Consider the following 25,428-nt stretch of genomic DNA (forward strand, 5'->3'; position numbering starts at 1 on the left):
TATATCATCATCAACTGTCGACTCATCCTTTCTGTTACACACTACACTGAGACTGCCGGTTACATCTACCCACAACATTCTGTATGTATGTGATGACAGTTTGGCTGGTCCTCCCTTCTTTAACAACACTTTATTTCAGGGTTAATGTTAGCATTAGGTTTAGGTTATTAGGTCCGGGATTGCTCTCATTCTGCCAGAAAATCTGCTGGTTTTCCTTTTACTCATTGCGTTACCTTCCGCTTTTCTTTGTGCTGGCATTTTAAACTCCGGTGGATTCACGAGGACTATGGTTAACTGCTCCTCAGATCGCCGCAGGGTTAATCCAGACAGCTAGCTAAAATATCTGTCCAGTCTGAGTTTTCTGTTGCACGACAACCTTTAAACTCACACATGTTCCACCAAAACAAGATCCTTCCCGAGGCTCTTTTGCTGCAGCACCGTGGCTCCACTTGCCGCTTAGCACTGCCCAAGACGATTGTCGTACAAAGAGGCATAATACAGTGTCATCAATGTCTGATTTACTATAAAACACATTGCAACTGAAAAACATTTAAATGCTATCTTTCAAATGTTTAGAATCACTAAATCCATTTGTTATTATGCTGTATATTTATTTTAGGAATACTACGTGACTCAAATGTTTTTCATTTTTAAATCTACCGTACCCCCTGCAGTTCACTAAAGTACCCTTAGGGGCATGCATACACCCTTTTAAAAAACACTGATCCAAACAGTGTGTGCATTTGTGTGTGCGTTTTGACCCTTGATGAACACTTTTTGAAACTGTTTATTCTTTAACAGCAGATACTGACAGGTTTTCGGACCCCTCCAATGCCGTAAAATGGCACATTTTAGAGTGGCCTTTTATTGTGGCCAGCCTAAGGCACACCTGTGCAATAATCATGCTGTCTAACCAGGATCTTGATATGCCACACCTGGGAGGTGGATGGATTATCTCGGCAAAGGAGAAGTGCTCACCAACACAGATTTAGACAGTTTTATGAACAATATTTTAGAGAAATAAACCTTTTTTTTACATAAAAAAATGGAGGCAAAAACAAAAGTGTATACGTTTGATCAGTGTACGTATTGCTGTGTTTAGACGCAGAAAACATATGTCTTCATGTTTATGTGTGACTTTGCAAGTGTGTATGTCTGCATGTTTATTTTGGTTTATAGGTATCTTTGTGTGTGTGCGTGCCTGTGTGTCTCTATGTGTGCACGTGTGTCTTAGCAGGCCCCCAAGAGGCAGGTCCGCTGTCTGTCACAGTGATACAAGTTGACAGCAGGGTCCTCTTCAATGAGCTCATTGGAGCTCAGCCAACAACCTGCTCTCCCCCTCAGTTAGTGCTTCTGCCTCTCTGTCCTCCTCTCTCTCTCTCTCTCTCTGTCTCATCCTTTTCTTTTTGTAAACCTATTTCTTCCTCCTGTGGCTCAACCTCTTCCCCTTTCATTTATATTCTCTTTCTTTTCTCTTTTTCTCTCTCCCCTTTTAACCGTCCTCTTACCTTTTGAACAGTATTCTACCTGGGTGTAATGAGAGTGTAAACACAGGAGGAAGACAATTGCTTGGTTTATTTTCCTACCCCTGCCTTTACATTGTCAACACAATGTAAAGGCACAGTTCTATTGAAAGAAACTGATACTAGAGAGCACCTAACCAGTGATCAATACATTTCTCACTGTGATCTGCATATGCAAAGTTTTTAATACAAAAAATCAGCAACAGCGATTGCTTAGATTTTGGATTAACCTATAACAACCTGGGTCTCACTTTTGGAGAATGTTCCTTTTGGTGAAAATTGTCAAACACCCTGTGATCAACTTCTACCTCAACAAATATCGACGGGGGATCGCGATTGACAGGTTGATAACCACTGCATTAAAGTAAAGCAAGCAAGAGCTGCATTCCAACAATTGTTTCTTTTAACGTACCTGTAGGTCAAGTATTGCATGATTAATATTTCTGGTGGATGAAGGCTACAAAATATCAGCCATGTTCCTCTGTAACTACACTTCACCTTCCTGGGGGCATTTCAACCAGGCCCAAATAACAGGACATGGTCAATAATAGACGTCCCGTTCTCAGGAGACTCCACAGGATAATCATAGAATGCACACCATCCGAAGGCTTGTTAATTATTGCACATAAAACCAGACAGTCAATAGCCTTCACAGAATATACACCTGTAGCTGACATGGCAGCATCACATTTGATGAGCTTGCAGGATTCCCACTCAGCTGATGACTTTTCTTTTGTTGTCCTACATAAGGGTTTACAGGTGGGACTGTATGTCACTGTAAATCGATTTATATCCATCAGATTAGCACATGTTCAATACACCTAAAATCGCAATGCGTCACTGTGACTGGACATGCAATTAGCACTTTGCTTTTATAAATAAATAACATGCATCTTACCTTTAGACATAAATCCATCCAATTTGTTGTTTTATTTTATATAAAGTAGCCCTGATCTTCTGGTTTTATTTGTATTTCGACAGCTTGTTTTGACAGTTATGTTAGTTAATTTGTTCTGAAATATGATCATCCAATAACACACTTCTGCTGAGGCAGTGAGCTTACAGAATGCAACCCATTGCATTGTTGTGCAACCCATATTGATCGACCATGATTTCGAAAATGATTAACTAAGAGAGAGAGAGTTGGAAGGTGGGAGGGGTAAGGGATGATCTAAAGAGCAAACAAAATCAAATTAAGGATGGGAAAATATGGAATGTAAGCAGGGAATAAGAAGAAGAGAAAAGGAGTAGGGAATAAGGAAAATAAGTAAGAAGGGAAAGACAGGTAGATGCATGTCAAAGGGGACAATAGGGGCTTAGAGGAGAGTAAATCGGACTGATTCACGAGTTGAGGCGAAGATTACACAATACTGACATTTGTCTGAGTCATCTGTTGTTCATGTCCCAGCTTATTGGCCTTGTATGTGTTTGTCAGGAAAAGTCAGCCAAAATTAGCACTTTGGAGCAAACATCTGGATAGAAATAAGAATGTATTTCAACTGTATACCAACAGTGGTTTACTATGTTATCTGTAGTCTAAGTGGCTATTAAGTGTAGTAAATGGTATTCAACAAAAATAGAAACAACCTTATCAAAGTGACACAAAACGACTTGTGGGAGACACCCCACCACTGCTATGAAATACCAAAGATCACCCTGCCAAGCTCTCTTGGATGTCATTATGACTAATCACTGTTCTAGCTCCACCTGCCAGCTCTGTAACCCAACAATTTGTGTTATTTTTATGTCATGTTCAAGTGAGGTGTAACCAATTTGCTGCACGTAGCAAAGCCGCTCGGCAATTCTAATGTTGAGGTAAATTGTAGCCTGCACTATCCTTTTCCTTAAGACCTCTATACCATCTGATTTGTTTTTCTTTTCTACTACAGAGTACGCCTGAAAATAAAAATTATATTTCCCGCAGGCTAGAACTTTCAATTTACAATGAGCAGTTGTAACACCAGAGTTCACTGTTCTAAGATGCAATTGCAAACATAAAGGCTTTTGTATATACTTCTTTGGCTGAATGGTCAAAAAAATAAATATTGCTAACTTGCGGTAGAGAAACTGCATCAGTATTGCATGGCTGCATCACAGTAGGAACAAAGTGAACAAAGGTTGAAGTTTTCAAAGCTGTGCGCAACCTAACATCTTTTCTGTTTAGCTGTTTAAGGCCACAAAATGTGTGCAACGATCAAACTACAGATGACTTTGGTTACTCATCATGCATCAGTAAGACTGAGAGTCTAGCAATTATAGCAGCGCTGTGAGGCTGTACTTTGAGCTGAATGCTAATGTCAGGATGCTAACACACTCACAACATCAATCTTAATGTGTAGTAGGAATAATGTTTACCATGTTCATCATCTTACTGCAAACATTTGCTAATTAGCACCCCACAATGCTCCATTTATGGGCGATTGTATACCTTTTTCATGTCATCTCAGCCCCCTAAAAATAATGATAAAAACATTTTTCTGTTTTAATACTTTTGCAAAGCCCTGTATCCGTGTCACATTAGGGGCTGAGCCCCCCTAAAGGTCTGATTCTAGAATTGCCCCTGATTCCATTAATTTGATCTTGAGATATTCCACTGGTTAAGTGAAAGCTTTGACCTGCAGCTAGCGCTAGAGGCGATCAACAAATCATTAGGATTCATCTTCTGGGGACCATGAATGTCTGTACTGATTTTCACTGCAGTCATCATATCCTGTATTTGTTGACTTTTTCAGTCTGGATCAGGGTGGTGAACTGACAAACCCCTCAACATTACCATTTTAGAGCCAGACTGCTGGTATAGCAAATATATTAATATTGCGGGTTTTGAGGCTTAGCCACCCATTGCTAAATGAGGGAAAACATGTATTTTTCCCGATGCCCTTTTCACTCATAATGAAGAAGCCAAGACATCCTCCACCAGATAAGACTCTGTATTCTTTGTTCAGCATATTAGGTCTAAATCCATTGTGTGTGTGTGTGTGTGTGTGTATTCTTTACTTACCTTGGGGAAGTTAATCAACCTGCATATGTCTGCTGTTACCACTGTAGTTTATCAGTTGAAAGCAGATGCAGGTAGAGACAGACTGGCAGATATAAGACTGTGTGTGCAAGATTGTGTATTTACACACCTTACTAAAAACTTCCATTCGCTCACAGCCATAAAAGCCACACATGTATCTTTACAATAAAAAGGATGTATACAAGGACACATGACACACACACAGCAAAAACATAATTTGTAAGTATATACTATGTCAGTTCTCAATGAAGCCCCAAAGGGCGTTCTTCAGTAGGATTGTAGGTGAAAGTGTATTACAATTATGCGGCATTTGCCTGCAATTGTTTTTAATTAGTCAAAATGTAAAAGTAAGACTTGAACATTGCCAACATTGCTGAATTTAATCCCTAGGGTACACTACATGCTTTAATATGTTAGCTAATATACTCTGCACTTACTCTCACTGTTATTAAAGGGGCCAACATTTTTTCATTTGAATTTCCCCATGGCTGCGCACACATTAACGGGATCACACAATACAAAAATATTAGCAGTCAGTCAGGCTGTTCTTATGAACTATTAATACGTGTAGCTATGAAAAGTACTAAAACGGTATTTCCTTCATATGTATTCCCAATAGGCTATGTATTGCTGTAAGTTCCACTTTCAATACTGTCTGTGGTAATTATGACCTGAGAACCTGGTATGGGACTGTAGAAATCAGCATAGGGAGGAGATCGGGGTGGTATATAGGTCCCAAAACACAGGGGCTTTCAACTGGGAGAGGAATGTTTGTCCAGGAAGACGTTAAATGATAAAACCAAAGATTTCTTCCAGGTATCCGATGTTTGTGTTCCAGAAGTAATGCTCATGGGGACTAGTGCTTTAACCCAGACCCTAACCCATTGCTGTTTCACAGTAAGCTTTGAGCGCATTAACGTACCTGCTGTTCTGCTGTAATCTCGCTTTGCAAGACCCTCTTTCAAATTTCTTTAAACCAATCAGATCCGTCATGGGCGACGCTAAACACTGCATAGAGCCGCTGCAAAGTCGAGTGCCATAGAAAACTCAGATTGGATAGTCTAGCTAGCTTGGTCAATTTACCTTGCAGAGATATGGAGAGCAGTGAACAATAGTTCTCATTAATCCAACAAATTTCAAACAGAGAAAGCGGAAGGAAAAAGAAATACTTACAATGCATTTCCTACTGCATTGGAGCAGTTGCGGAAGTTGAACGTTGTGTATGTATACTATGGTGACCAAAACCAATGCTTGAGGTTTTGCCTGGGGATTAAACCCTGAGGTGAGACCTTACCACTCGTGCCGCCAACCCTGATGTCTGCTCGAGTGTACAATCAATTCAATCATCACACCTTGATCGACAGCTCAGTGCAAAAGAATATCACCCCGAATCCTTAAACCCCAACCCTAACCCAACCCTAACCCCCAACCCGATGCTGTTTCACAGTGACCTTTTTGTGCTTAAACTCAACTACTCTGCTCGCCGTCAAGACCGTCACCTCATGGTGACCATTACCATGTCACAGTCACCTTTTGGTGGCTAAACGCAGCTGTCATGTAGGCCTAACAGTGAAAGTTGCTGTAATTTCTTAATCATACAGATTGTTGTAAATAAGTTATCGTTTAATGTCATATGAACCAAATGATGAGAATATGCTGAGTAAGTTTGAATAATCAGAAGACTTGTAAAACCATTGCCATTTTCCTTGTAAAACAGTATATACTAGTGATTAAGTGTACCTAAAAATAGGTACATAAAATAAAAGTCAACCATTTTATGAAATGTAAGATAAAATCACTGTCAAGTGTACAGTGATGATGCCTGCTGAAGTGGCAGAGAGGAGATTAAGTGGAGAGGACTTAAATGCATGCACAGTCACATGCACATACAAGCTCTGGCAGTGTTTCTTGTGTTTACATCTTTGGCGTCCCTTCATTTTTGCAAAGCCCTTTTTGATGAGCCAAAATGCTATATAAATATGGCTGACGTAGAATTCTGGGCTTGATAACCCCTCAACCCTTGAGGTAGGTGATATAAATATGAGTGCATACAAAGAGAATTCATCAGAGATACATGATTCATCCGCAACAGTGTCATACTGCATGAGACGTTGACTATTTATATTGAAACTGATGACTACACACATACACACTGGACTCCCACAGAGGATTATGTAAATATGAAAATTGCCATTGTGAAGTTTTAATAAGATTGGTCTTAAAAACCTGTTCTTCACAATGTGGCCTTATTTGTCAAAAATGCAAATTTGCACCAGTCATTTATTATATGTAAGGCTTTTGAGATGAAATTAAAAGATTAAAAGGGAATTAGTTAATATATTAAAGAAGTCACCATCCTAGATAAAGTAGCATAAATCTGGCTCTTGGGAACGTGTGGTTCTTAAGTAGTTTGCCAATCGGTTAATGCTTTACTTGATAATGTGTTGAGCTGAGAATGCAGTAAACACCACAAATGCTGTTGAAGATTTTTGGTGGGCGTAACAACTTATTGTTGAAGCAATGATTAATTGTATTTCATACAGATAATTTCTGATCATATCCGTATGGTTACAGCTGAGTTACAACTAAAGTGCTGCGAAGCTCGTTTGCTTCACGAGTGGCCTGTCTCTGCCACACTGTCTGATGACTGATGGTTGGTTAGACAAAACAAAACACTCACTGTCACACACACACACACACAGAAATATCACGTAGTGCCCATCGTGGCATTTAGTTAAGAAAAACAGGAAAAGAGAATGAAACGTATGTTTCAATTCTTTCTACAAACAAGACAGCCCGCAGTCCGACAATGCAAACACACACACGCAGAGAGCACCAAAGCCAGAATCTCCTGGCAACACTGACATGTCCATAACTTCATGTGTCAGTTAATGTGTGTGTGATCACACTTTGTTTTTTTCTGTCTTGACTTTTGCACATCCAAAGACTAAAAGGAAACGTAAACAAGGTAATAAATTCCACAAATCCTACATAACATGAAGTTAGACAAAAAAGTGGATGTAGAGAGTCAGCAGAAAAGAAGAAATAGCAATTTAAAAAGTCAGAGAGAGGAAAGTGAGACAAAAACATGGGCCAGATCCTGAAGCACTTAAGCAAACAGAAACTCTCACAGAATTCATATTCTTTTGCTTCAGGCAACTCACAAAACTCCCTCTCTGCTTTCTCCTCACGGCAATGACGAAAGCATTTTTAAAGAGTGGATGAAGGGAAGATTGGCTTCCTTGGCATAAATGATCCACTGCATCCCACCTGATACTGCAATTGTAGTACAAAGAGATAACAGCATTGTAGAGTCTCACAATCCCCTGTCTCCTACCTCAAACTTAATAGCTGCAGCAGTGTGTTTGTGCTACAGTCCTAGATGCAATTGTAAAATGATGCTCATTTTATCTTAATCTCATGTCATTCCCTTTAGCAAAGCCCGTATGAACTGGCAAAACACATGCTGTATGTGTTGGATGTAAAACATTTAGATTTAGTTTTACTAAATTGAAATGTGTCTCTGAATATCATTGTTATTTTTTGATGACTTCCACGCAAATATTGGCTCAGCCAACATGCCACCCTGCCAAGATTAGGATAAATGCGTCCGATAAATAGCAAGAAGCGGTGGCTAAGGGGGAATGCCTTGGGGTCATGTTTTGTATCTATTTGGTCCGGAGAAAAAGCTTGCTGCAAAATATATAGTTTCTAGCACATCTATGAGTAAACAAAGCTATCCCTGATAAATATATATGTATACTTTTTTTTTTTTACAGTGAACAGGATCTGAAGTTCGCACCGCAGATTAGGTTACTATGAGCACATTTCCCAGACTGATGTTTATATGCAGTGGCTTTTTTGTAAAGAAGGAAAAGGCACATATGCAGCAAGGTCAAACAAAATATGTGAAAATACGTATTTGAATGAACCCACTAATGATAAAACATCTGTCACCTCCTAACACAAACAGGCAAGGCGCGAGCACACACTCTATCGTAGGTCGGCGTACCACCTGCAGCAGCACGAATTTGTTAGCACACTCTCACCGTAGAGTGCACAGCATAGCAAGCGCTCATCCCATGGGTCTGACAGGAAGGTTAAACAGGCAGAGAGGAAGAGGAGAGGACGGAGGTCACCGCAGCTTATCTTCTTTTCTGTCATTCTGTCTGCTGCCCCTCAGGCTTAACAAGAGAGCTCACACAAACACATGCCCACACTTCAAGCCATGCTGATCACCCATGAGGACACTCTGTAAATTGGTGTGAAGGACTTATCTCATTCTGCTTGCCCCCAAACTAGGAGGTATGTGAAGCTGTTCTTCCATACACTTAGCAACCACTTTGCGTGTTTGTTTTTTTGCTTTTCATTGGTTTGTCTAAGTATCAGTCTATGAATTGCTGTAGATCTGCTCTCTGTTTATCTGTATCTCTCTGCAATCCTATTCACATGGTATTTACAAGTTGGACATGAGCAAAGTTTTTTTAGTGATTTGATTTGACATTGCTGTGGAGACAGCGATTGTCTGTGTCAGTGATTTCAATCCCATCTAAATTTGGCACGGGAACACGTGCAAACAAATGTTTGGCACCTAGGAATATGTTCAATCATGTCAGCTACAATAAACAATAGAGCTTCTCTACTCAAATGTCCACCTCTATCACATTTCCAATGTCCTCTGTAAGGATTTCCAATGGTTGAGCATATTTAACAAGAACTTTTTTGAACTTGTCCATAACATCATGTGATGTCAGTGATGGATAACCGCAACTGTTTCACATTTGGAAGGGATCTCCATTTTTCAGGTAGTCACTGTGGGATTACTTGTTCTACATCACAATCCTAATATTCTCACCAGTTTAAACAAACAAAAAAAATATCGGGGAAACTGTGATTATGAATCTCTTTTCTCTTTCTTCCCTTCTTTTTGTTATCTCCGTTTTTTTCTGTGATGTGGCTCTCCATTGTCCTCTCTCACCTGCAGCATTAGCAGGATTTGCAACAACAGGTCAAGTGTTAATATGAATTTCCTGAGTTATATAATCTCCTCCTTACATAATCTCACAGAGGAACAAACACTGACAGACAGACACACCGTGATGGCTGTCCCACTCTGTTTGTTGTTTAACGCAGAAGGTACATGGAGTTTGGAGCCATATGTTTAAAGATGATATTCTATAGGCAAGCAGGTATTCAGGAACAGCTGGTGACATTTCTTAGAATTGCTTGGTTTTAGATGCGTTTTGAAAAAGAAAATGCATGCGAAATAGCACACTAATTATCAAGAAAGCTGGTACTTTGTTAACAAATCGTTTTTTGGGGCTTTTCTCTTTACTTGATAGTGACATTGGATATACAGGAAAGGGGGAGAGAGAGGGGGGGGGATGACACGCAGCAAAGGGCCGCAGGCCGGACACGAACCCGAGCTGCAGCAAAGGACTCAGCCTACATGGGGGGCACGCTCTTGCTGGATGAGCTAGAGGCCGCCCCAATAGCTGGTATTGTTGTGTGATAAAGCATTTGCATGCATGAGTCGGCACAATTCATGTGATTTCCACAGCAATTTCAATACAAGCTTGTTCTTGGAATTTGTGTAATAGTACATTCGGAAAAAAAAGCTTACAAATATACCAGCAACCTTTGAGGCAGGAAAGGGGAATTACTAGGTCACTGAATCTCAGCAGGCTTGTTTAAAAGGGAAAAGGATTAGACTGCAGGAAAAAAAAAAAGTAGGAGGTGACTTTTGGGTGAAGCAAAAGTGTTCTCATAGCATCAGATTTTATTCCGTCAATAACAGTGTTTGTATAAAAAAACTAAAAAACTAAAACGAGAACAATCATTTTCATCATTTGGTTGTTTAGCCTGGTTCATGGACCCCGCCCACTAATGTTTCACTCAGCCAATCAGATTATTTCAGCATTTCTGCCCTCAGAACAGCTCTGTGCAAAAGCCTTTTTATGTAACTACAAACATGACTTGTATCAGAGAGTGATGAGCAAAATCCGTAAACAAGCTTCCTCTACTGCGTCAGTCCATTCAAGAGCTGTCTTGTCTGTTTGTCTCACAGTAATCCTCCAGCACAAGCTACAAGAGTTCCAAAATCCGACAGAGTGTAAAAAACAAAGAGTATTTCACATTAAACACTGTGCCTGAATGTGAGTATCCTGTCGTGCTGTTGGATGGGTGCCTTCACAAGGCAAAAATGTTAAATAATCAGATTGTACATGGAATAAAGATATCCACTTAGGATTTAACTTCCACAAATGGATCACACTATACAACTACATGTTCAGCACTAGTGTTTTTAAGACACATGAGACCTGATGCTTACCACATCTGCATACATTTTCAGGACAAAGCATCATAAGTTGCCACATTTCAGGGATGTAAAAAACGTCTTTAAAGGGCCCTTATTATGCTCATTTTCAAGTTGATGCTTTACATATTTTGGTTTTCAGACGTGTGCTTCGATGTTTTAAAAACATTTTATTTTCTCATACTGTCAATTGCTGCTGCACCCGTGTTCACCTCCATTTTAGCTGCTGCCTCTTTAAGCCCCTTCCTCCTGAAAAAGCCAAGTCCGCTCTGATTGGTCAGCATTTGGTAAGTCTTCAGCCTCTGCTCTCGTTGTCTCTGTAACATCCGCATTGCAGCCAGGGACTGACTTTATTGGTGCATAGTGGCACTTTCTACCGTAAGAAAACTATGTTCAGCAGCTTTTGTAATCCGAAATTGGAGAGACATTAGCAAAACATTATAGCTTGTCTTGGTGTTAGCATGTAGCAGTGTTTGAAATGTAAACAATGCAGTAACGTGCTTGAAGCAGACAACCGTATAAAGAAATTTGGCATAAGCTGATGTCAGTTTGAGCTGAGAGCACGAGATACTGTTTAAATCAGGTGTCTAAAATCTAAGGTTTTTGCTCATAGGTATTACTTTTACATATGTTTATTTCATTAATAAAGCTTTGGCCATTGTAACATGGTCAATATTGTGACATTCCACACATGACATAAAAAGTAAAGCATAATAGGGCCTATTTAAGCAATATTTTAGTATCTCTCAGATGTGTAAGAGGTTTTATGGTGAGTATGTAGTAAAACACTAGCAGGTGCCCTATTTAAGATAACAAGAGAAAAATTAAGAACATTAAAATCCCCGATTTATGTCATGCTTGGGGACAGAGCTGAACTTGGTTCACGACCTTGTAGTAAAGAATCATATTTTAATGAAAAAATGAAGTGTGAGCTGGCAGGGGGTGGTGCTGGGTCTGAAGAAGGATTGGGGTCTGGATTGTGCTGTGCTCCTCAGTGCGGCTACAGACTCGATGATCCAGTACGTGGCATCGCTAATGGGAGCAGATGACTCCGACGGTGGGCTATTTCTGAGGACAAAGCTTTTCCAGTTAGTCAGGAAACAGGTCAGACAGGTAAGTACAGCAACAAAAAACTAGACTAGGTACAATAATCAAAGGCTGGCGAATAAGCACACTCAGTGGTGCGCAACAATCCGGCAAAGAGAGGAAATTCAGACAGGTGTTTGAAGGCAGATGATAGAGCAGGATGATTAACAGGCGCGCTGATTGGGATTGGTGCCAGGTGTGGGGAAGAGTCAGCAGGGGGGCGTGTCCACACACTGTGTACCAGAACCAAAACACACCAATCAAACAGAAGGCATCACAAAATTAAGAAAAACCAAAAGCCATTCTCACAAAGCCACACACACACACACACACACGGCATGCGTAATTCACGGCAGGCGGGGCTGTGACAATCTAACTTGACATACATCAATCTACTTTGTGAGAACAATGCCTGAAATGGGATGTATGGAGACTTTTTGGCATTCCCAATAACTAGCCTGGTTTCTGCAGCAGTTTCTCTGATAATTCAGGTAAGTCCAGCTTTGCTTCCCTGATCATTCTCGTAAATTCATTTCTCAGCAGCTTGAAGCTCTGCCAACAGTCTGGGAAGCCAGCAGCTCTGGAGCTTGCTCCATGATTTGCTTGTACTTTGAATAATTACCAATAACTCAGGAGAAAAAGCAGGGATTTTACTTTTACTTAGTTCTGAATGTCTTCTACAGTAAAGTCTGTTGACAGTGTGTTCTTTGGCAGACATTGCATCAGAATGCATGCTTTGTATCTTGGGGAAAACATTATGTATTACCTTAATGGAGTTAGAACAAACACCAAAGTAGAAAACACACAACCATTACCATTTATGATCAAGTGGTTGTATTTGAATTTCCAAAGATAACATTTTTATTTGCTAATTAAAGTCTATCTTGTGACATTGTTGTAATGGTCTCAGACAAACTAGAATGCACCGATCTGAGGTGTGATTTCCAATGAAATGTGTAGGACCCCCACTCAACTGGCTGTGAACATTCAGTTTTCCCCACACTGCAAAATAAGCTAGTGTACCCAACATTAGTCTCAACAGTCAAAGAATCAGTCAAACTGGGAAGAAATGTATGAAACTAAAACAAATCTGACAGAAATACCTTCCTCCATCCAACTCTGTCCGCGTATCGGATGCAAGGTCGCGGGGGGATCAGCTCCAGCAGGGGACCCCAAACTTCCCTTTCCAAAGCCACATTACCCAGCTCCGACTGGGGGAGCCCGAGGCGTTCCTTGGCCAGGTTGGAGATATAATCCCTCCACCTAGTCCTGGGTCCTCCCTGAGGCCTCCTCCCAGCTGGACGTGCCTGGAACACCTCCCAAGGGACCAGATGCCCATACCATCTCAGCCGGCTCCTTTCGACGCAGAGGAGCAGTGGCTCTACTCCGAGCTCTTCATGGATGACTGAGCTTCTCACCCTATCTCTAAGAGAGACGCCAGCCAACCTCCTGAGGAAACCTATTTTGGCCGCTTGTTCCCTGGACAGAAATACCTGTATGGTTTCATTTTAACATTAACACAACTCACCTCAGTGTAGTACCTTAATGTAGTTAAGAAATGATGTTTGCTTCATTGTCAAAAAGTCTGTTTCACCATCACACTCCCACAATCCCACATTTATTAACAATGCCTACATCACCTCTAATCAACTCAAACAGTCATCTATTGGAAAACAATGAGAAAAATCAGGCTTTTCCATAAAAACAACTTTTTTCAGATGACTATTTCCCATTGCAAAAACACCTCTGCAGTTTCTTTCAGACGGAGTTCTGTTACATATGACATTAAAAAAGCCATATCAGCAGATTATATATGTATTAACCAACAGTGACAACTTCTAAACAACTTCTTTCATCATGACTTAGTATGGATTCAATTTTTTCTCATTTGTCATGTTGAATCACATGATGCTTATGTGAAATTTGCCTCAAAAGGCCTTTCCAGGGAAGTAGAGTCCTTCAAGGCTGTCTACATATTACTGAACTTTGTTACATGTGGCTTGAAGCTTTGTATAATCTGCCTTACAGTGTGTCTACAGAGCATGGGGGTCAGATCTGACTGGTAAGAATTATGCTATGTAGTTCCATAAACTTTGCCAGTAGCCAAACTATGCACAATAAATCTTCAGTGACAAGAATGTTTGTTTTCAAATCTAATCTGAATTGATTAGGTCATTTCATATCAATATTTTTAAAGCTGGCAAAATAGATTTTGCTCAACAGAAAATAAGTACACAGGACCTTTTGAGCGACAGTGGTTCACTTGTGACTTTTATTACATTTGACACTATTTATATTTGCTTCAAGTTGCAGATTTGTTATCCGTTGCCAATTACAGCTATTACTGGAATGCATCAGTCATAGCAGCCATCATTGTATGACTGCATAGTTGACATGATGAGAATCTTCATGATTACCAGCCTCTAGTACTGCCCATTCTCCCACACACACACACACACACACACACACACGCACACAGAAGTCAGCCTTTAGCTACATCATGCAAATTCAAGTTCACACAGAAATGACAAAAGGGCATATGTGACTTGCTCACCACATCTCTTTCAGTCATAACCAGTGACACACACACACACACAGTTATAATTCATTGCTGTCACTCGGATGTGACATCCTTGGCATGGTGTGGCGACATGTTATAAATGTCAATTGTCAAAAAAAGTTCCAAGCTTTAATTTAGAGGGTTCATTAAAAGGTCTGTTTTTGTTTTTTTTGTAATATACAACATAACATCCCATATTCCATCTATTATCAAACAGTTCTAGGCATTATCTCTGGCACCCACTCTGCTGTAATCAGCTGGAGAGGAGCAGTTTATATCGGCTTATTTTTTAACTCTGATGTTTATGTTGTCACCGAAATACTTCGGTCTTAATATGCATTACTGCTTTGAGCAGGGACCAACAATTTCAGACCCTATCAGACTTCAAAACCTTTGCCTTGTTTCTAATCATCAGATCATCTAACCGCCTCCAAAATGTCACTTTCATTATTTACAAGTACGGGACATATTTATATGCCGTCTGCTTTGTTGAACTCCATTTCAACAATACCAACACATTGTCACTCCCATCTCGTAAAACATGGATGCTTGGTCAGGTGCCTTTGTTATTGTTGTTTTAGATGGAATAATACACATGAACATCCTAATTGCATTAATGGAACATTCCAATTATTCTCAATACTTTTTGAAGCTTAAAAATCAAAACTGAGGCCAGCAGAGAAATAGACTCAAATGCATTTAGTTCAAAGGTTTGTTATCTCATCGTGTGTGTGTGTGTGTGTGTGTGTGTTTGGATGTGTCTGTCTGCTGCTAATCTTGCATACTACTGGACTCATCAGCCAGATATTATCCGTGCACATTTAGGACTCTATGTTCAAGGTGCTTCTCGGAGCTGGTTTCTGTTTTAGAAGGACTCTGTTAAAAAACAAGGAAATAACAACGCAGCTATGTTTATGTCCAAGCATCTCATGGAATTCGGCAAACACATGATCAACTTAAGAGCACAAGATCATCATCAGGAATTATCACTCTCCGCCTGAACTGTTACTGATGTTCCAGCGCAGGTGCTAATTTACCTAAACACAAATATCACATAAGCGACTGAGCAACAGCAGCCTGAGTACAGATGAACTCTGTTGTGCGTGTGCATGATCAGAATGTTTGCGGGTGCAGGTTTAAGAAAACAGTCCCACGCTTAGTGAGATTCAGCTCGTCTTCTTTTGGGAGGGGAGAGGGTGACACACCTGCACTCTACTGAGTTCCCTTTTGTCATATAAGGGCAATTTGGCTTGCAGGCAGGATTTACAAACAATACAACACACAGCCACATTAGACATCACATGGGCACAAGTCTAACAATGAAGAGCAAACAGGGAACTTTCAAAAGTCTATCCGCGTCTTCCCAGAGAGCAATTATCTTCTTAGACATCCTGCAGAAAAAGTAAGATTAGTTTGTTCCTTTTGTTTCAGTGTCAGAATTACCCCCCTCCCCCCCCATTGTACTTCTCATCTTTTGGCAAACAATGTGTCCTCAGTGCGAATGGTGTTTGTCTACCTGGAGTCAAACATAAACCTATAATCTCAAACATTAAACAAAAAAAAAGATGCACAAGCAGAAAACCAACAGAAGCATGCATAAATAAATTGTCTTCTTCAGATCATATTTTTCAGAGTGAACATGCTCTGTTACCATCAAGGCGTTATATTTTACCTGCCACACTTCATTCATTTATCCCCTCTACAATTTGACTTTTGAATGGAAGACTACTCTCATGGGTGTAGGCCTTTATGTTTTTTTTTGTGCTGCATGTACTGTATGTGTGTGTTATGTGCAGTAGCTCCTGACTAATTGCTCTTTTGTAGGATTAATGATGTTGAATTGAATTGACTAAAGACAATGTGAACATTAGATGTATATAGTTTGTCGTCAGATAGGGATAATCATTTCCATACATCTTCTTTCAATGGCACAACACCACATTCATAACACATAAAACAAGTAACACATACAAAACACATCACATTAAGACACCCACATAGACATATCAAATTTAAAAACTGCAAAGCAACTGAGGTGGTGGTGGCAGTGTAATAGTTTTTTCAGCACTGATGGCGGTGGGGAAAAAACTTTTTTTTGAAATAAGCTTTAGTCCAGTTCGGTGCTCTGTATCTGCGGCCGGATGGAAGTAGTATAAAGAATTGATTCAGGGGATGGTCTGTGTCAGCTGTTATTGTACGTTCTAGGCGTGTGATGGCTCACACCGCCACGCTCAAGGTCTTCCTTTAAAAATCAAGATTTAAGAGGAATTTAATCACGCATACACCCAAATAACACAACCACAGATACATGTGCAAATACAAATGCGTACTGTATGTGCACATCCACCCCAGATGCATGTCCACCGCCAAGCACACACGCACATAAACATGATACAGTGGTTTCGTGAATCTCATCTTCTCACCTCATAAAATTCTTTCTGCTAATAAGTTTTAAGAGCCGTCCCCAATAAAAGTCTATGATTCACGAGAGGGGTCAAGTAAATCCCACAGAGGCGAGTCAGGTAGCCTGTAAAACTACAATACACATTCTCATTTTCTTTTCACGCTCCAGCTCATTACTTGCATGCCATTCTATTCACATGTTTTTCCACCATCTTCCTTTCCTCTGTCCATCCTTCATCGAATGCCAGCCAAAAAATAACATAATTGCACACTGTGATGTCATATTTTTGACATCTTAGGAGTGAATTCTGAATATGTTGTAAACTGTGGCTGCAAATGATGGCAAAATAAGGCCACAACCCTAAGTTGATAGATTGTATCTTTCCTTTTTGGTTTCTGAAACCTACCTACATGCAATTGTGTTTTCAACAATGTCCTGTTGTTATGCAATAGGGCAGGAAAACAATTTTAAATGTATTACTTTTTAACCACCCGTCCTTCAATCGCTTCTTTCCCTTCCTCTCCCCACACCCCACTTACCCCCCTCCCCCCCTCAATTTATCTCCAATTTACAGCAAAAAGGATGTTGTGCAAGGTCTTCATTTTACCCTCTGGTCCATCTCTTTCTATTATATTCCCGTTCTTCTGTTCCACCATCTCTCCCGTTACTTGACTCTAACACCTTTTCTCTGCCAGCAACAATCAGGCTGAACTCCTGGGGAGATGAGTGAAGCCTTTTAAATTTTAGCATTATCCCTTTCTCCCTCTGTTCTCTCCCAGATGTGTCTCAGTCTGTCATGTTGACTGTTTCCCTTGTTGCTTTCTTTATCTCATCCACACAGTCTGCATTTTGCTTCTCCTCTGTTTTATCATGTGTGTGCATAAATAAAATAACCGTAAATCTTCCTTTCACTTGTTTGGTGCCATTAGCCTCCTCCCCTCTATTCCTCACATCCAATCTCTGTCACCATCTTCACACACAATAACAGCTAAGGAACTGCAATCTTAGTTTTCTTCAGTGAATGTTAGGTGCAAACTTCAAGGTATTCAAATTCAAACGTCTCGATTTTTACCGTCATAAGGGAAATGATTCATTCCTTCACAGCACACTACACACTACTTTACAACATGTAACAAAGAACAAAAAAAATGCTAATAGTGTGTCATGCCCTAAAATTTATACTTATTTTAATAGGTATAATAATATTTTTTATAATAATGAGTCAAATGACAATGTGTAACATCAAAAGGGGTTGTTTGTAGGGACAACCCCCGTCAACTTCCCTCAGTACTGCAGTGTTTGATCTTTAAGCTCATTATGTACTTTTTGTCAGAATATTTTTGGTTTTGTTTATCGTCATCACTCACAAAGCGTCGTCTTCAGATGCAGCAGGAAGCTATTTTCACCAAAATTGTTCTTACAAGAATGTACAGCTAGCAGCTCTGTGAGACAGTATCCAGGCACAGTGGTGCTTTGAGCAAAATGCTAACATCGGCATGCTGATGTGCCTACATTTAGGGGTTGAAAGAGGGCCGGAACTGGTGAATCTGATTGGCAGTTTATAACATCAGAGGCCAACCTGAACCCAGCCAGGCAAAAACACACAACTTTTTTAAATGCAGAAATAGCATTCCATATCAATTCCAGTGTTTCCCTTATATTCATTCTGCAAAGGGGAACCACTCTAAGACAATTTATTTCGAATTTTACTTCTAATTTCAATTTCAAATTACAACCGGAGTTGTCTCAAGACGCTTTACAGATATGGTAGGTCTAGAGATATAATTTACAAAGACCCAACATTTTACAGAGGCGGGACGGAGGCGGGACCTTTTTTTTTTTTTAATTTTATTTATTTATTTTTTTTCAGGCAGAAATCACGGACAGACCCAGGCTCTAGGTGGGCGACCATCTGCCGCTGCCAGTTGGGACACAGAGACACAGAGACATTGATACAGATCTACTGAAATATGATTCATAATGATTATAGCAGCTGGCATGATGTGCCATGGCAATTATATCAATGAAAAAGCCATCTGTCTACTGTACGTTCACATGTAAGTCATGACAGCAGGACAGTCCGCAGCACACTATGCCAACATTAAGTAATGCCAGAAGAGTTGGGAGGTGTGTGTGTGTGTGTGTTAAAGTGAAAAGTATAGGGGTACTTCAGTAACTTAATGTGGAGCATCCACCTGACCTTAAACGCTAATGAGTGGAGTCCTATCTCAAACCTATAATCATTGTGGGATTTTTACCCTTAACTGCACTTTCTTTTCAAAACCACAACAAAGCATTTTGAAAACCTAACTTTAAGAGGAAGCACGGTGGCTCAGTGGTTAGCACTTCTGCCTAACAGCAAGTTGGTGCTGCAGAGCTTGATCACTGGTCCGGGGAGGGCCAGTCTGTGTGGAATTTGCATGTTCTCCTCATGTTTGCGTGGGTTTCCTCCCACAATGAAGACATGCATGCCATGTAACTGGGACTACAGTTGAAAATGGGCTGACTGGCTAACACTGGCGCATTTACAGAAATGTTGGTTAATGTGCATTGTCCTAATCAAATAAATGAATTTTAAATGGAATTATGGTATTGAATGAAGAAAATATCATCATTAAAGATAATCTGAGATTTTGCAGAGATAGAGATAGAGAAGGAGAAGCCACCAAAAAAAGAACTCAATTGATCAGGGTGCCTTGATCACTGACAGTTGTCCGTGTGGGTAGCTGTTGTGGTGCGCAGAAAACTGACAACTTGCAACCTGCAGACTAGAGGTCACAGACGTATCACATCAAGCAGCTAATGACATAAGACACTGGTCCTATGCAGTCATTGCAATCATAAGTTTGCTCTTTTTGTTAATCAAGAGCTAAGAAATCGAGGGACTTATTTAAGTAGTTCAGTGCTAGTCGATTAGACTGAATAAATTGGCACTGCATAATTTTGCAGAATTAGTCACCAAATTATCACATTTACTCTCCTATCTTTCTCCGTCTTTTCTCTCCCTTGGTCTGCTTCCTCCCACAGGAATACATCCATTTAAACTTTTATCAGCATTTAGTCCCTTACTTCAAACGTGCATGTCTTTCTCTCTTCCATTCGTCCTCCTCTTTCACCTCCTCTCCATCTTTCCTCCCATTAATAATCAGTTTACAGTTTCAGCTGATGGTGTAAGGCTCATATTCACTGCCTTAACATCCCATCCTCTCTCCATCCACGTCTCTAGTTCAATAATTGTTGTATATTCATTGGAATTGCCCTTATTTCTACTACCTGCTTCTCTTCACTTTTCACTCAATATTCACTCATCTCTCCGTTTTTGCGAGAGTTTAAACTGTTGAGCAGATGGGAAAGGGTTGTTAAATTTTGTATCAGAGTGCCCTTCCTTCCCCACTTTCATCTCCTCGTTTAATGCTCTGCCTCCATCCCCCTTCAGCATGCTAACCCGCGCATATGCACACATACAGAGCAGGATAATTAGCTTAGACTCTTGGAGTAATAATCATTGAAGATTTTATTTTCTCTTTCTGTTTTTTTCCACCTTGTTGTAACCATCCCATTCTTTCATAACTATCCTCAAAACCCTTTCTTCCCTGCCCTCTGTCTTCTCCGTTTGAATTTGATTGCAACACAATTACCTTTGTCCCACTGTTTCCCTCTCCTCTCTTTTTCCACTATTCCTACTCCTCCACAACAGTGCCGAACAATCAGTTTAGACCCTTGGTGATCAGTGGAACAGTTTAGGTTTTATTGTCCATCGGAATGAATCGGGTCGAAGGCGTGGTGATAGCTGTGAGTCAGGGCTGCGTCTAAATCAATGAATCAAAATTGTATTATGCCTATAAAACGCGTGCTTAGAGACAGAAATGGATTCACACCCTTGCTTAAAAAAAAAATTGTTGTGCACACACATTCAGTAAACTTCATTCTCACTTCCCGCCAAAGTATAGATGGTTGCACACACACACAAAGACGTCAACAAAAATGGACAGTTATGGACACACATGCATACACACAGATCTATAGCTGAACAGAGACATTATCTGGTGTCAGGCCACCTCCCGTGTGTGTGTGTGTGTGTGTGTGTGTGTGTGTGTGTGTGTGTGTGTGGTTTAACTTTAACAATTTCCACTTCCATTAGTACAACTGCTGGGTGAAAAAGGACAGTGGCTGAAAAAGGACTGTGGCTGGAGAGGTAAAGGAGGAAAGGGGAGGTGTTGGATGGAGTGCAGGGGTCACAACACTGGGTGAAAGTTGGATCAAAGTTTCTTCTTAAACACGGCTGGCTCTGCTGGCAGTGCCACAATACTTACTTTCCACTCAAGGAACAAATTACCCCTCGCCAGGGCTTTCCATCTTAATTCAATTCAATTTTATTTGTAGTATCAATTCAAAACAAGTGTTATCTCGAGACACTTTACAGATAGAGTAGGTCTAGAACACACTCCATAATTGACAAGGACCCAACAGTTCTAGTAGTTCCCTCCAGAACAAGCAACAGTGCGACAATGGCGAGCAAAAACTTCCTTTTAGGCAGAAACCTCGGACAGACCCAGGCTCTTGGTAGGCGGTGTCTGACGGGCCGGTTGGGGTTAGAATGAAGAGTGGCAATAACAGTCATAAATAAATAGTAGTTTGTGGTACTTCTTTGTAGTAGTTCATGCCGTAGCAGGGCATTGTGCGGCATTACAAGGCACAGCAGGACGTAGCAGGGCACTGCACAGGGTAGCAGGATGTAACCTGGCATCGCGGAACCTGTAGCGGGACCATGGCAACAGCTGCAACATGATTTTTGAGCCTTCCTGATCCAAAGAAACTCACTGGGGAAAAAAAGGACATAAGGACTCCGGGGAATGACTCCCTAGAGCTAGGTTAGTAACGAGCATTTCTGGGACATGGATGCACACAAAATGGGAAGATAGAAAGGTCGAGGAGAGAAGAGCTCAGTGTGTCGAAGGAAGTCCCCCAGCTGTTTAAAACTATTACAGCATACAGGGTAAAGAGAGGAGCCTGGTCAGGCTAGAACTCTCCCCAACCGGATCGGGCTGTATGCCCTGCCTCCCTCTAGTTTTATTATATTATTGATAATATGTGTAATGGGAAAATTACATTTAACCAATGATTTTCATATCAACTATTCATAATGAGATCTACAATGCCTCTCAGAGTAAATACCTTCTGTATCTTTCCTCAGTGTCTTCTACTTGTAGGAGACAACGGAATATGTCATGACTTTGTATTTTCCCTCCTAGGAAAAAATGGCGTGAAGTCTGACAGAAACAGTAGCCTAGAACGGTGTTTATCCTATCAGGTCCCAGGTCGAGACCATAGCCTATCCGAAGAGACTAGATGTTCTTTTTTAGTTAAGATAGACTGACCGGTCAAAAAACTTGACACAAGGAGGGCAGATTCAGAAATACGTAATAGCTCCAACTATCTGCCTGAGGTCCACTGATTGTTATGTTAAAGGTCAAACTGTTCAAGAAACTTCCACCACACATGAAAGATAAATCTGACAACTATGACGAGAAGCAGGTGGGCCGGGTTAGGCGGACGCTGCGACTCCTCGCTCCCTTACAATATTCAATTTTATTTATGTAGTGCTAAATCACAACAACAGTTATCTCTTTGCGCCTTTTATGGATGAGCAGGTCTAGACCGTACTCTGTGATGTTATAGAGAGGGAGGAAGAGAAGTGCTCAGAGCTTTTTCAGGGATTCTCTCTTTTCGTCTGTCTTCTTACCTGTCTAACCATCTCCGTCGGACTTTCTTTTTCCCCTCTAATTGTAGCGTTGTTGTCATTTGGAAATCTCCCTCACCCTGTGTTTTTGTCTGGCTACATAACAGCCCCTCTGTGTCTGGCCGACTGCTCGTTATTCACTGCAACACATACTTTTCAATGTGATGAGTGTTACTGAATATAATACATTCACGAATGCTGTTTACTTGTGTTGTTTGAGCCTCAGTGTCTTTGTGTGTGTTTGTGTGTGTGTGTATGTGTGTATATGTGCATGTGTGTGCCTCCACATGCTTGTTTTTACAGTGTTTTGAGTGATGTACTGCTTTGAGCCAGAGAGATGCATGACCAGACACTTCTGTTATGACAGCTAGCAATGAAAAACCACTTCTCGGCTTGCACCCTCCATTGACATCACCTTCTTTTGCTATCCATTCTTGCGTCAAGCAGAACATTACTCACACTGAATACACAGCAGGAGAGTAGAGTGTCATGGCCGCGTTACAGAAAATGAATAAGGCAGCACTTCTGAGCGCTTTTGGCTTGTGACATTTCACTTTAACGTTTATTTCTTTCACTTATTTTTAATGGTTACTCTTGTTTCTTAACTGGTAATTGCTCTTTCACTCACTATTCATTTTTCAAAGCGGTTTAGGACATTTCTTTTAAACTGTACATGAGAAACTGTGCCAACTACCATTCATTATCCACAACTCTAGAAACCTGGTTAATTAGAAATCAAACTTGTACACAATGTAAACACAGTGATGTTAAGGGTGGCTGGAGAATGGCGGACCCATATGGAGCTAGAACAGTGACAGTAACCTGTGGTATTGAAAATAAAATTTGGCATTGAAACAACAAATATTGGCATTGAAAACTGTTGAACTGAAGTATAAAACACAAACATCAAAAAGTAATAATCTCATAATCCTGTGATATTATTTCACTTTGACGTTTGTTTGCATCATGATGGGTTTTTCAATGTCAATGTAAATTTTTTATGGATGTCCGTGTCTTTTCAAAGACAGTTATTTATTTTACGCTGTCAAGATTTTTACAATGTCACTGTTTTCAGTTCCAACTTTCTGTCACTGTTTTGGCGTAGGGAGGAGGGGCCTGAGGGGAGTGACAAAGGGGGCGTGGCTTGTGGGAATTTACATAGGCTGCACCTCCAGACGAATCCTGCCATTTTTTCACACAGAAGCAGGCTGGTTTAGTGTTAACTTGTAATGTACTTTGTCAGTGAATGCTTCCAGCCTTTTAGTGAGTGTGCGATTTGCCTAGAAACCTAGAAATTATGTGAAAAAATGGCCGATATGAGCAGACCTACTTGAGATTTGGAGGTTCCAGGTGAACTTGTGGAAGACATTGCAGATATGCAGTTTTAACAACTCTGGGAGGATTCGTCTGGAGGTGTGGTCTCTCGCCAGTAGCCTCTGTAAGTTACCCGTAAGCCACGCCCCCTCCCCCCTCAGGCCCCTCCTCCCTATGCCAAAACAGTGACAGAAAGTTGAAACTGAAAACAGTGACATTGTAAAAATCTTGACAGCGTAAAAAAAAAAACTGTCACTGAAAAGACACGGACATCAAGAAAAAATTTACATTGACATTGAAAAACCCATCATGATGCAAACAAACGTCAAAGTGAAATAATATCATAGGATTATGAGATCGTTATTTTTTGATAATTGTGTTTTATACTTCAGTTCAACAGTTTTCAATGCCAATATTTGTTGTTTCAATGCCAAATTTTATTTTCAATACCACAGGTTATTGTCACTGTTCTAGCTCCATAGACCCACATGCAAATCCGGAAAATGCACAAAAACCAGAGGAGTCAAGGAAACAAGCAGACAAAAACAGGTAATACAAAAATTAACACTAAAAAAAACACCAGCACAAACCGGGAAGACTAACAAATAACGATACTAACTGGAGACAACAGACAATGATCAGACAACAGACAAGGTGAAGAAACTATAATTTAATCAGGAGAGGCATATTTGCAGATATGCAAGTAAGATTTATTGTACAGCTCGAATAAAATGCACAAAGTCTTTGGTGATAACACTTCATCGCTATGCAAATCTTTCATACATCTATATAGGGGTAGAGAACCATCGACCCCCCCGATGGAATCTAGACACCGTTGGTGGCGACGAAAGAGACCAGACCAAAGGAAGCTCCGGACCAAGGAAGAAACAATCATTTAAAGCAGGGTTGTGACCCTGTGATTGGCCCCTGCCATTTGTGTAATGATTCTGATTGGTTTAGCAGGAGGGCCTCCAACAGCTGATTCGAGTTAAGTAGAGTGTTGATTAAGAGTGAAGTCTTCCTGAAAGGATTTACCCTGAGATACATGACAATCAGGAGAGACTACTTGCAGATATGCATCAGTTATACACGCATGATGAAATATACATTTATTTGGATAACAGCTGAAATGATTTAGGAGTGCATCAATTAATAGTAAGGGTTTCCTGAAAGAAATTACTGAGCTACATTACACGGGGTAAATGAGAAAACAAGGAACAGGTGGCACTAGGGCTGGGGAACAGGTGCAACAAATTAGGAATGGGCAGGGTAATCAGAAAAAGGGAAAACGCAGGAAGTATAACTAGACATGAGAAGACAGAAAACCAGACTGTCAAAAAAACGGAGCAAAATACAAAACAGAAAAACAGACTACCACAATAGGACAAAAACACCAAAACCATAACAAGTGAGGAGTTTTTTTGTGCTACAATCTGTTGCCTAGAAATGATCTTGTAACAGAAAAA

The 25,428-nt window shown here is 40.5% G+C and overlaps 1 long non-coding RNA gene across 1 annotated transcript in view; it reads right to left on the reverse strand.

The window, feature by feature from the left end:
* Nucleotides 1–25,298, reverse strand: part of LOC117959685 — a 25,610-nt gene extending 312 nt beyond the window's left edge. Inside the window, exons 1-3 of the long non-coding RNA XR_004659995.1 lie at nt 25,151–25,298; nt 18,021–18,026; nt 15,404–15,410 (exon numbers count right to left, since the gene is read on the reverse strand). This is a non-coding gene — a long non-coding RNA (uncharacterized LOC117959685). The remainder of the gene's footprint in view (nt 1–15,403; nt 15,411–18,020; nt 18,027–25,150) is intronic.
* Nucleotides 25,299–25,428: the final 130 nt, after the last annotated feature.

The sequence above is a fragment of the Etheostoma cragini genome, chromosome 16 (genome assembly GCF_013103735.1).
Source record: "Etheostoma cragini isolate CJK2018 chromosome 16, CSU_Ecrag_1.0, whole genome shotgun sequence".
NCBI classification, from domain to species: Eukaryota; Metazoa; Chordata; class Actinopteri; order Perciformes; family Percidae; genus Etheostoma; species Etheostoma cragini.